Here is an 11,443-nt window from a genome sequence, read left to right as displayed (position 1 = left end):
GCCCAAAATGTGATGCATTTAAGATAAAACTGGCTTCCTCCAGGGACATACCACAATCCACAGAGTACATTAGGAGCGGCCAAAACAACAGGAAACAAGAGGCAATCTTTCTGATCTTCTGGAACTCTATGTCGGAAGGAATGTCACAAAATAAAAAAGAGGTGCGTGTGGGGAGGGGGGGGGGATAGAGTTCCCAGGCCATGATCTGAAGAGCTTTTACCACCGGCATCCCTTTGCTCATCGCCAGCAGGCACGTAAATATACGCCGGTGTCTTTGGTTTCCGTTTGCAACGTGGTTTCTGTGAGTTAGACAAAACAAATGGTGCTTGGTATTTTTCACCCCACAGCTTCCTCAAGCAGGGTTTTGTGAAACCCCGGGGTTTCCTGATGGCCCTGGAAGGGTTTCCTGGATGGGTGGGAGCTAATTCATTTTTTAATATATATACTTTTAATTTTAAAAAAAAACATTTATCAGGTGATATGATGTATATGGTTATATTGACCTCCCCCCCCTTCAAAATGGCTAATGGTGTGCCCAGAAGGGGGGGCAGGTGGGCATGTCCACAGCTCTGCTTCCCAGCTCTGCTTCTGGGGTTTCTCGAAGCCTGAAGAACGTTCCTCTCCAGGGCTGGTGTCCGGCTGCAGATCTGTGTCTCTTGGCCTGGGCCCTGTAAGTTAACCTCCCTCCCTCCTTCCTCCTCCTCCCCCTCAGTCTCTCGCTGTCCCAGGTCCTGAAGCGGGGCTGTCCCTAACCTGAACAATAAAATCAGAGTCCAGTAGCACCTTTAAGACCAACAAAGATTTATTCAAGGCGTGAGCTTTCGAGTGCATAGTGCTTGCCCTCAAAGGCTCATGCCTTGAATAAATCTTATGTTGGTCTTAAAGGTGCTGCTGGACTCTGATTTTGTTGTGCTACTACAGAACAACATGGCGACCCACTTGAATCTAACCTGAACAATTAGGCTCTGTGGAGGGCCATCGATTCATCGTGATCTGCCAAAGCAGTGTTTAACATCGGCTGCCTGGACCATCCAGATCCTCTCTCTTACTAGGTATGTATCTATAACCAGCCTTCTCTCTTTCTCCTTCCTCAAAGCCAGCAGGGTAGCAGCGTCCCAGGACTAGGCCAGTAGGTGCTGTGCCCCAGGGGGCAGTTTTCCAGGGTCCAGTGCTGCATCTCCAGAACCTCAGCTGCCGTGCCAGAGCCTGGCAAACCAGCCAGGCAGATACGTCTTCTCCCTAAGCAGATTCCGCACTAATCGGGCCAGGATAATCTCAGATCGTTTAGGGGAAATCTCGTTAGAACAATCCCATTTTGAACGCTCTGTAATCCCGCTGTGAGAACAGCTGGACAAGTCCTGAACGACATCAGCCTCCAAGCTGGGGATTTGGGCCTCTGCCTCCGCGGCTGCCTCACCGAGGTCTTACCAAGAATTTTTTTTTTAAAATCCTGCTCTCACATGAGGCCTGCAGCTGGTGATTTCTCTCCACACCCAGCATGGAGATGCAGTGGTGCAAAAGACTCTTTCTTTCTTTCTTTCTTTCTTTCTTTCTTTCTTTCTTTCTTTCTTTCTTTCTTTCTTTCTTTCTTTCTTTCTTTCTTCCTTTCTTCCTTCCTTCCTTCCTTCCTTCCTTCCTTCCTTCCTTCCCTTCCCTTCCCTTCCCTTCCCTTCCCTTCCCTTCCCTTCCCTTCCCTTCCCTTCCCTTCCCTTCCCTTCCCTATATTTCGAAGAAAACGTGCTCAGTCTTAAAGGTGCCCTTGGACTCTAAATTTATTCAGCACAAAGAGAAAAATCCTATGAAACTAAAGCTTATTTTTATTTTATATTTTTGCGGCCACTGCCTTGGTCCTCAGGGGAGGCGTGAGCTATTTTGATGTCCCCACAAAGCTGCTGGCCGGCCATAAGATCCCTGCTGGTGACCCCGCTGTAAAACTTGTCCCCAGGAAATTGCCCACTGACTTTGGCAGGCCAAGATGCTGTCCAAAGGCCCAGGATCGGGACGGGCCATTTCCTCCCCCCCCCCCCCCGGTGGAGTCTTGGCAGCTGTGCATCCCCCAAAGTAACGCAATCGCCATCAAAAAAACAGGCCAATATTTTGTGAATGGGATTCAGCCAAGCGGTCCTCTAAGGATGGCTTCGTTTCCGAATCGAAGATGTCTTCCTCGTGCTTCCCAAAGCCAAACACCCACATGCCAGGAGGACAAAGAGGGAGGGAGGCGGGCAGAGTGGCCGTCTCTAGAATGCCCCCTTCTCTCTCCGAATAAGCCGGGCTGGTTTGTCTGCGCTGCCAGCTTTGGCCATCCTGATTCATCCACCCTCCGCACCACCTGCAGCTACCGTCTGGCCTCAACCGTCACACGCAGGCGGTGCTCTGTCTGTCCCCCCCCTCTCCTGCCCTCCTGTCCTCTCGCTATAACAAACGCGGTTTTAAAATATTGCTTTACAAAAAAAAATTCCTTGCAGCTTGGTTTTTATTTTTAGGTTTCCTAGGCCCGGAAGCCTCGCTGCTTGATGAAGTCGGCTGGCTAGAGACAGTGTCCTGCCGTCCTCTGGTGGCCATGGGTGGTTAATTAAATCTGTCCGAAAGTGTGTGTGTCCCCCCCCCCCCCATGTTTCTGTGGCTAGGCCTCAAGATCGGATAGGCCCTTCCAGGGATGCTGTGAGCCGTCTGGGCTCCCTTCGTGAATCAGGATCTGAAATGACACGCTCTTCTCTCTTTCTTCGCCCTTTACCTGAAGATGCTGGACTTTTAGGACATGGATTCAAAGAGCAACAAAACCCCAGTAAAATGTTGCAGAAGAGGACCCATGCTAGCCTGATCTTCCCAGATCTTGGAAGCTAAGCAGGGGCCATTCTGGGTTGTACCAAATAAGTCCAGGGTCGCTATGGAGAGGTAGGCCATGGCAGACCACCTTTGATTGTCTCTTGCCCTCAAAACCCTACTAAAGTAGGGGGGTTTTCCACAAGGTGCTGAAACTTTGACAGCTCTTTCCACAGCAGGGCTGTCAGCTTTAGAAACAGATTTCGGCAGCTGTGCTGCTGTGAACATTCGCAGGGGTTTCCTTGCCGCTGAAGGTGGAGAAAGTTCCAAAAAGAGGATTCTACAAATTCAGGGAGGAAGCTATGGACCGCCTTAGACAGCAGCTTGCGAGGGGGGGGGGGTAAAGAGCAGCGGCCTCTAATTTGGAGAACTAGGTTTGATTCCCCCTTCCTCCTCCACATGCAGCCAGGTGGGTGACCTTGGGCCAGGGCCAGTTCTCTCTGAGCTCTCTCAGCCCCACCTCCCTCACAGGGCATCTGTTGTGGGGAAAGGAAAGGTAGGCAACTGCAAGATGCTTTGAGACTCCTCTGGGAGGTAAAAAGCAGGGTCCAAAAACCAGCTCTTCTTTTTTTCCGGACCTACACGTGCAGAAGCAGTATATAAGCATGCTCACAAACAATTGACAAGCCAGCTTGGTGTTGTGGTTAAAAGCAGCGGCCTGGTTTTGATTCCCCAAACTGGTTTTGATTCCCCACTGCTCCTCCCCGTGCAGCCAGCTGGGTGACCTTGGGCCAGTCAAGTTCTGTCAGAGCTCTCTCAGCCCCAGCTACCTCACAGGGAGTGTTTTGTGGGGAGAGGAAGGTGAACGGAAGGCATTTTGAGGCTCCTTTGGGTAGTGAGAAGTGGGGTATAAAAAAGACAGCTCTCCTGTGAACGCCAGTTATGGGGAGGTGGGGGGCTGGGGCAGGGCTTTGCCTCCTGTGCTCCAGCAATGAGCCTTTCGGGGCTCCGCATCATCTGCCATGGGGAATGGGACGCTGGTCCATAGGCCTGATTCAGCAGAGCTGGTCTCATGACCTCGGTGCGCATCATGAAAAGCTTCTTGCTGACCAGATTGCTCTGAAAGGCAGGGAGAGCCCCACCCCGCCTATGTAGATCTCTTGTTTTCTGCTGAGCCAGCCACCTGACAGCAGAAAGAGGGTGATGCGGCAGGGAGGGGGAAGGTCATTAACATAGAAGGAAAAAAGATCCAAGCATGTAAAAGCCCATGACCTCCCCTTGCTTTGGAGACTGGAAGGACGCCTTCTACACAAGTCATTTTAGGAGGGCAGCCGTGCTGGTCTGAGTCCAGGAGCACCTTGAAGGCCAATCAATAAACCAAACAGGCCAAAATAAAGTAATAATCCGAACCCACCATTTGACCGCTAATGGCCTGTAGAGGCAGGTGATTCTTCCAGGCCTCTTCCAGGCCATCCTGCTCGTGGGTCCTGGGTTTCAGAGGTCAAAACTGGTTGTGGACTCTGGACTCAGAGGTGAAGAACCGGCCCTCAGCCACGGATGAAAATGACCCATAAATTCTCTAGCGGAGACCTGAGGGAGGAGCAGAATCAGGCCTCAGGAGCTGCTCCCAAAGGAAACCCAGGCCCAGACCGTTCAAGGCCTTCACGCTCAGAACCAAAAGACTTAATTCGGACCGGCAGCCGACAAAGTGGAGACATCACTGGTGTTTCATGTGCTCTGCCGTGATTACCGACATCTGCCGTCCAGACTGGCCGCGGGCTCAAGCCACCTTCGAGGGCCACCCACTGAGAGTCTGCAAGCCTTGATCCGCTGTGCAAATCACCCACAAACAGGACTCACACAGCTTCCGTCTCCCAGCCAGGCACGAAACCAGAGTGCCAGGAGCCAAGGGGAGCAGCAGGAACCGGAAGCGTCCAAATGGAAGGGCCCAGGGAGTTGGACAGTGCTTGGGACTCAGAGGCGGGAGAGCTCAGAGCCGTTCTGTCCTCGGTTGCTGCTCGGGATTCCAGGAGGTCAGCCCTGAAAACCACACATCCGTTCCAGACCTGTGCTTGTCTCAGACCTCAAAGGACTTTCTAAGCTTCCGAAACCAGGCCTGGCAGCCTACAGTCAGCCTGCATTGGCAAGAGAATTTGTTTTCAGTATCCGCGTCCTTCTTTTTGATCGCAGTGGACTCGTAAAGCAGCTCACAAGAAGAAAATAGTCTGCATAACAAAACTTAAATTTTTAAAGAGAAAGCACATGCCACATCGTAACCCCCAGTCAATAAAATAAAACCAGCCTCCTTGCTTGGAAATAGATCTCTGCCTCCAAAAGCAGGATGACCGACGTGGCAGCGGTGATTTCAGGACTGCCCCGTTGTGCCCTGTTACAAGAGAACGAGCCGGCTCAGCACACAGGCTCCAATAAAACCTCCATATTCAGCAGCAGTATATCTCGGAATACCAGGTGATAGGGGCACAATAACAGGAAGACTGGTGCTTTCCTGTGGTTTCTGATTGGCCATTGTTGGAGAGATGGGGCTAGGCCTCTCTTTCGTCTCTTCTTGCGGGGCTCTTGGAATCATAGAGCTAGAAAGCGTTTTGCCGGCTCCCGACACCCTGCGTGAGGGTGTTTGCCATTGACTGGGGTTTGCCATTCCTTTGCTGCATTGGGAAGATTATATTCAGCCCTCACTTGTGGGTTTGGCTTTTTAAAATCCCTTCCAGAAACAGAGTCCCAAACCGGGTTTTGAGTTGACCCCAATGAGGTGGACAAAATGATCCCCTCGCTCCCCGAGGCGGCTGTCCTGGCACCTCTCGACCCCTGGTGACTGCCTCTTTCCAACCAGGAGGCCGAGCCAAAGGACGCCCTGTAAATTCTGTCCTAAATTCTTACTCATCGCTTTCTGCTGATGCCGCCCTGCCCTGCGAAAGCTTCAGAACTGATTCTCTCATTCTGGTATCCCACCCTTCCTCCAGGGAGCTCCAGAATCCCTCCCCTTCCTTGTAGCCTCGCAACCCCTTTGTGGTGCAGCTAGATTCGAACCCGTAGCATCTTCAGAAACGATAAGATTTTGGGGGGCGTGAGCTCTCAAGCGTCAAAGCTCCCTTTGTCAAACACCTTTGATTCTCGAAAGCTCATATCTGGAAAGTTGTGTTGGTTTATACGGTGTTACGAGACGTGAGTCTAGCTCTTCTTTGGCATGCCAACATGGCTACCCTCTGGGGTGTTTATATACTTTATTATTATCCGGTACGGTGTGGTGGTTGAGAGCAGCAGCCTGGAGAAGCAGGTTCAGTTCCCCACTCCTCCTCGACATGCAGCCAGCTGGGTGAGCTCAGGCTAGTCACAATTTCCTCAGAGCTGTTCTCACAAAGCAGTTCCTTCAGAGCTCTCCCAGCCCCACCTGCCTACCAGGGTGTCTATTGCTGGGAGAGGGGAAGGAGAGCAATGCTCAGCCTCTTTGAGACTCCTTTGTGTCGTCAAAAACGGGGTACAAAAACAAAGCCTCCCTCTTTCAACTTCCTCTAGCACAATTGCCTTTCCCAGCGCTCCTGCTTCACGAGGGCTAGAAACCTGATTTTTAAAAAGACAAGTTCTTCAGGCAGCCCCATCAGGTTCCGTGCAGAGAGGCCCGGCCTTTCCCCAACGCCCCCCTGGCTGCGAACACTCCCGAAACCACGGGTCTTCTCTGGCTTCCTCTGCGTGCAGCGAGGAGAGGATGCGGAAGGACAGATGGCTCCCCCACCCATAACATTTGACTGTTCACGTATTACTTGATGTCCAGCCAGAGCGCTTCATCTCCCACTATGCCTAACTCAACAGCTTGGGGCGGCAGCTTGAGAGCCCCCTCCCATCCTGAAGGCCGCAGGACAGACTCCCTAATGCAGCAGTGCCTCTTCCCCTCTGGCTGGCCTCCAATTCCTGCAAAAGAGATGCAGAAAGCCCTCTTCCAGCCTCCCGGGTGCTGCGGCCGCCGAATGCAGCGGAGGTAGAGCGGCACTAGAGGGCAGCGTCCCCTCACATCGCAAGCCGGCTGGAGCCCTTCCCTCGCTTCCACGCTGGGATCCAAATGTGGCTCAGGGCAGAACCAAGGAGGGCTCCTTTTAGGAAAAGGAAAGGGAACCTTTACGTTAAAGTGGGCCGAAGAGTGGGTGAGAGGCTGGGATAACCGGCAGGCAAGGAGAAGGTCCAGCGGCAGCTTTTATGGTGCTTCTTAGTCACAGGACCGGCCCACAAACCACAGATGATAGAAGGAGAAGAAGGAGAAGAAGTGGAAGAGGAAGAGGAAGAGGAAGAGGAAGAGGAAGAAGAAGAAGAGGAAGAGGAAGAGGAAGAGGAAGAGGAAGAGGAAGAGGAAGAGGAAGAAGAAGAAGAAGAAGAAGAAGACGACGACGACGACGACGACGACGACGACGACGCAGAGAGCGTTCACTAAAAGCCAAATGCTAGTGGTAAAAAACTGCCAGCAATCCAAGTGCCAAACATGCCCAGATTTAGGTCAGCACGTTAAAACAACCGCTTGGTCTATTAATTCATAATCTTGAAATCCGGGCATGTGGCACTTCCTGATAAAGGCCTCGCTGCGGCCAGGGTTTGGGCCGCAGGAACTTTACTGATTATTGACATATTTATAATCCGTCGTATTAATAGTTCCGGCTATCCTAATGCTGTTTTGCAAACGGCCTTTTTTTGCACTAGTGACTAGACGATCTCTGAGTTTGGAGGTCGTTTGGCTCTTTACCTAGAAAGGTGTGCTGACCCCCACCCACTGTCTCCTGAGGCTCCAGCCGACACTATTCCAAGGACCCCTTCAGTGTCCTTGGCACCGTACAGCGGGTGGAGTGGGGAAACACATGTCCACAATGGGTGTGCGCAGCGGGAAATGACAAGCTGCACATTGTTTGAGGGCAGTTGTAATTTGGGGGTTGGAATACTTGGAATTCATCCTCCCCCGTGGGACAAAGTCAGACGACGGTCACAGGGATAAAGACTCGGTCAGATGTCAGAAGGTTTGTCTCTTTGGGGCGAAGGGCAAAGCCATGGAGTAAATTTAGTGGGTTGCTGTGTTGGCTCAAACCACATCACTGAAAAGGACACTTAGACACCAGAATAAAGAAATCACGGTGAACACAAGCAGCATCTCACTCCCCTCGCTACTCAACGGCACCCAGACTCTTGCATGGTCAGTGGCACCTGAGTCGCATTCTTACCTGGGGCCCAGGTGTCCTTGTGTCCCATGCACCTTACTCTAACATCAAGATGTCTTGCGTCAGACTGCCTGCTGCATTTTTGGGCGTTCAGGGCCAGCACTGCAGCGAGGAAGCTAGTCTTATTTTCCAAATGACCACATCTGGCACATGATTTGAACTCATGTGCACCACCTCCAAACAGAGCTCGGATTTCAGTAAAGCATGGCCATTTCTTGTTCATTATTTAAAGCACACTACAGTGGTGTTCACATGAACACTGTGGCAAAGAACTCGCCGTTGAAAGGGAAGGTGATGTGCTGGGCTGAATTTTACTATTGCTAAGCAGTTGGACACACTCAGATCGGAACATCTGGGGGGGCACGGGGTCAGCGGGCTTCATTTTGAACTCCCCGGGGGGCCAATTTTGAAACAGTGTGCAATTTCAGCCTGTTTGCAGCCAGGGAGAGCAACGCCTAATGAATTAACGTGACACATTTGCACCACGCCTCCCTCACAAAGCTGTAAGAGCATTACAGCGCATTAAAATTACAACATCACCCCTCTAAATCTTTCCAGGCACGTTCCTATCAGACTGCAGAAGAAGCCTCAGAAAGTTTAACCACCCAACGGTGAAATACAAATGGGGAGAATCTAGAAAAGTGAGGTCAGCAGGCTAGATTTTTGTTTTGGGGGGGTCTGTGTTTTTGTGCAGTCTGAGAGTCACAGTTTCAGGGTAGCTGTAAAACTAGCTGGTTTCCTTTATACAATTGGCTTCTGGATTGCCGGATCATTACAGCCTTATTCACCCACCCCTTTGCTGTTGTCCCACCCCCTCCCCCAAATTTACCTCATTTCCCCCCCGTGGCTAATAACTTCCACAAGAAGCAAAACACAGAAATTCTGCCACTTCCAGAACCTTCCCACATGTTCGAGCTGCCAGGTCCCCTTAGCTACTGGCTGGGGGGTGGGGTGGAGGGTCAAGGTTGCCAGATCCAGGTTGGGATGCTCCTGGAGATTTAGGGATGGAGCCTGGGGAGGGGCCAGGGATACAACACAGTACAATGCCGTAGAGTCCCCCTCTCCAAAGCAGCCCTTTTCTCCAGGGGAACTGATCTCTGCAGTCTGGAGATGAACTGCAATTCCAGGGGATCTCCAGGCCCCACCTGGAGGCTGGCATCCCTCCTGCACATGCAGGCATACAGCTGCTATCTAAACACCCCTCAACGACCCATCCAGCCCCCTCTTTCTGACCGTGGAGGCCTGCCTTTTGGGCTACAGCAAACGGACACACAAACCTCACTGTTAAAACACGCACAGTATTTACTTATCCAACCACCGGAGTGTTTGCAGGCACACAGCAAGCGACCGGCTCCGAGGCGGCTTCTTTAGGCTTCTCATTTCCCAAAGCCACCCCTCTAACCCACACGAACGTGGCAGCGTTTGAAAGTCCGCAGCGGGTCAGCCAAGATTATGTGGTTGGAGCAGGGCTCTGCATTCCTTAGCTCTCGTCGTGGCACTTTCCACGTCCCAAACACTGTTTTGAGGCGTATCTTGGTGGCCTGCCTTGTGTAATATCTCATGTCACACAGTGGCCAGCCAGTCGCTCTGGAGAGGCGGCAAATAGGGACCAGGGGTCATGACTCCCCCTCCCCTCTCATGTTTGCCTCTTAAAACTGGTGTTCAGAGACATGGTACCTCTGGGAACTGCAGTTCCCTTTAGTTGTCGTACAGTATCGCGTGCGTCTCCTGATAAGAGCTCTATAAGATAGGCCGGTATTATTGTAGGTGGTGGGCTGAGGCTGGAAAAGAACAGCTCGGCTCCTAATTTGCTTGATGCAAAGATGAGAGCATCTCTGGACTTTTTTCGGAGGTCTCCAATCCAAGTGCTGGCCAGCCCAAGCCCTGCTTAGCATCTGTGTTCTGATGATATCAGCCCAGGCTCGGTCCACCACGTCAATATAAAGAAATCCAGATTCTGCCCAAAGAATCATCTCCTTTGCAGCCAGCCCACAGTCGCCCGGTTCCATGTTTCGCATGATCCACTCTAGCTTTGCTAGTCGGGGGGAGAAGCAAGCAGGAGCGTTGAATCCAGCAGCCCCCTGCTCTGCGGTTTTGGCAACCAGGGCGCATGATGCACTGCTCTGTCCAAGCACCACTTTGCAACGAAGAGGGCAAACCCTGTGCTCCACACCACAGAGCAGGGCATAAGGAAAGGGGACATTTGGGATGGGGGTGGGTGGGGAGACAGGGCAGGCCACCCCTCAAGCTGCCCGTCCTCGCCTCCTTCGCCCCTTGGTCATGATCCCCGCCCAAGCCAGCTGTGGGCCAGCAGTTCTCCCATCCCCTCAGTAAAAGCAAAAAACAAGAGCCAACAATGGTAAGATATTCCTTTAATCACTTAATGCTTAAGTTAATAAAACTCTATACAGCCAATAACCTCTGTTTGGAGGAATCTGCCTTTGCGCTTCATACAAGTCCAGAACAGAATCTCTCATAGATACCGGTGAGCCCAAAGCAATAATGTTCACCTGTTTAAGGCTGCCAGCTCACAGGTAGACCTGAAGTTTCAGCATCCTTCCTGTGATCTCTGGAGTTAGAGCTTCAGGGATAAGAATTGCTGGGCCCTTTTTTAGCACTCCCCCACCCCTCAATTCCCCTCCTCTTCACAATCGACTGACTTTTATCAGGGTGGAGAGAGGAGAGGCCCCCTGTTGTCCAGGGTCACTTTTCCAGCGATCTGAAAGAATCCCCTCTCCCGTGTTTCACCCATGGGAAAAACACAGTAGGGTACAACCTATTAGCTCCGCCCTCAAGCGCAAAACACAACCAGGCTCTTCTCCCGATTGGTCGGGTCCCCTGCTAAGCCCCACCCCTCGTCCCTCGGGACGGGAAAAGCCTTCGAAGGAAAGATTCCCCCGGCCTCAGGCAGTAGCCCGCCGTGGTTGTCAGTTCTCCAGCCTCATTCCCATTGCATGAATCCACCAACATCAATAATAATCATCCCCTTGTGGGAAGACAGCGGGATTACTGGAATTAAACAAACCACATTCCTTTGTCACAACAAGCAGAGTCTGTCTGGCCGGTCGACTGACTGGCGAGGTAAAAAAATGAAAATGGGGACGTGGAAAGAGCCCCAATGTTCATGGACTACATGAACTACATCTGAAAGAGCCCCAATGTCCATGGACTACAATTCCCACGAGCCCCTGCCAGCAAACGCTGGCAGGGGCTCATGGGAATTGTAGTCCATGAACATCTGGAGAGCCACAGTTTGACTACCCCTGCCCTAAAGCATCCCAACGTGGCCAGCGATCACCTCCCTCTCCCCGCAACCTCGTGAGGTAGATGGCACCTCGTGAGGTAGATGGGGCCGAGAGAGCTCTGAGAGATCCGTGACAGGCCCAAGGCCACCCAGCTGGCTGCGTGCGGAGGAGAGGGGAAAGAAACCCGGTCGTCCAGTTCAGAGTTGGCTTCTCTTAGAGAGG

This window comes from Paroedura picta, chromosome 16 (genome assembly GCF_049243985.1).
Source record: "Paroedura picta isolate Pp20150507F chromosome 16, Ppicta_v3.0, whole genome shotgun sequence".
Classification (NCBI taxonomy): Eukaryota; Metazoa; Chordata; class Lepidosauria; order Squamata; family Gekkonidae; genus Paroedura; species Paroedura picta.
This window is presented reverse-complemented; position numbering follows the sequence as displayed.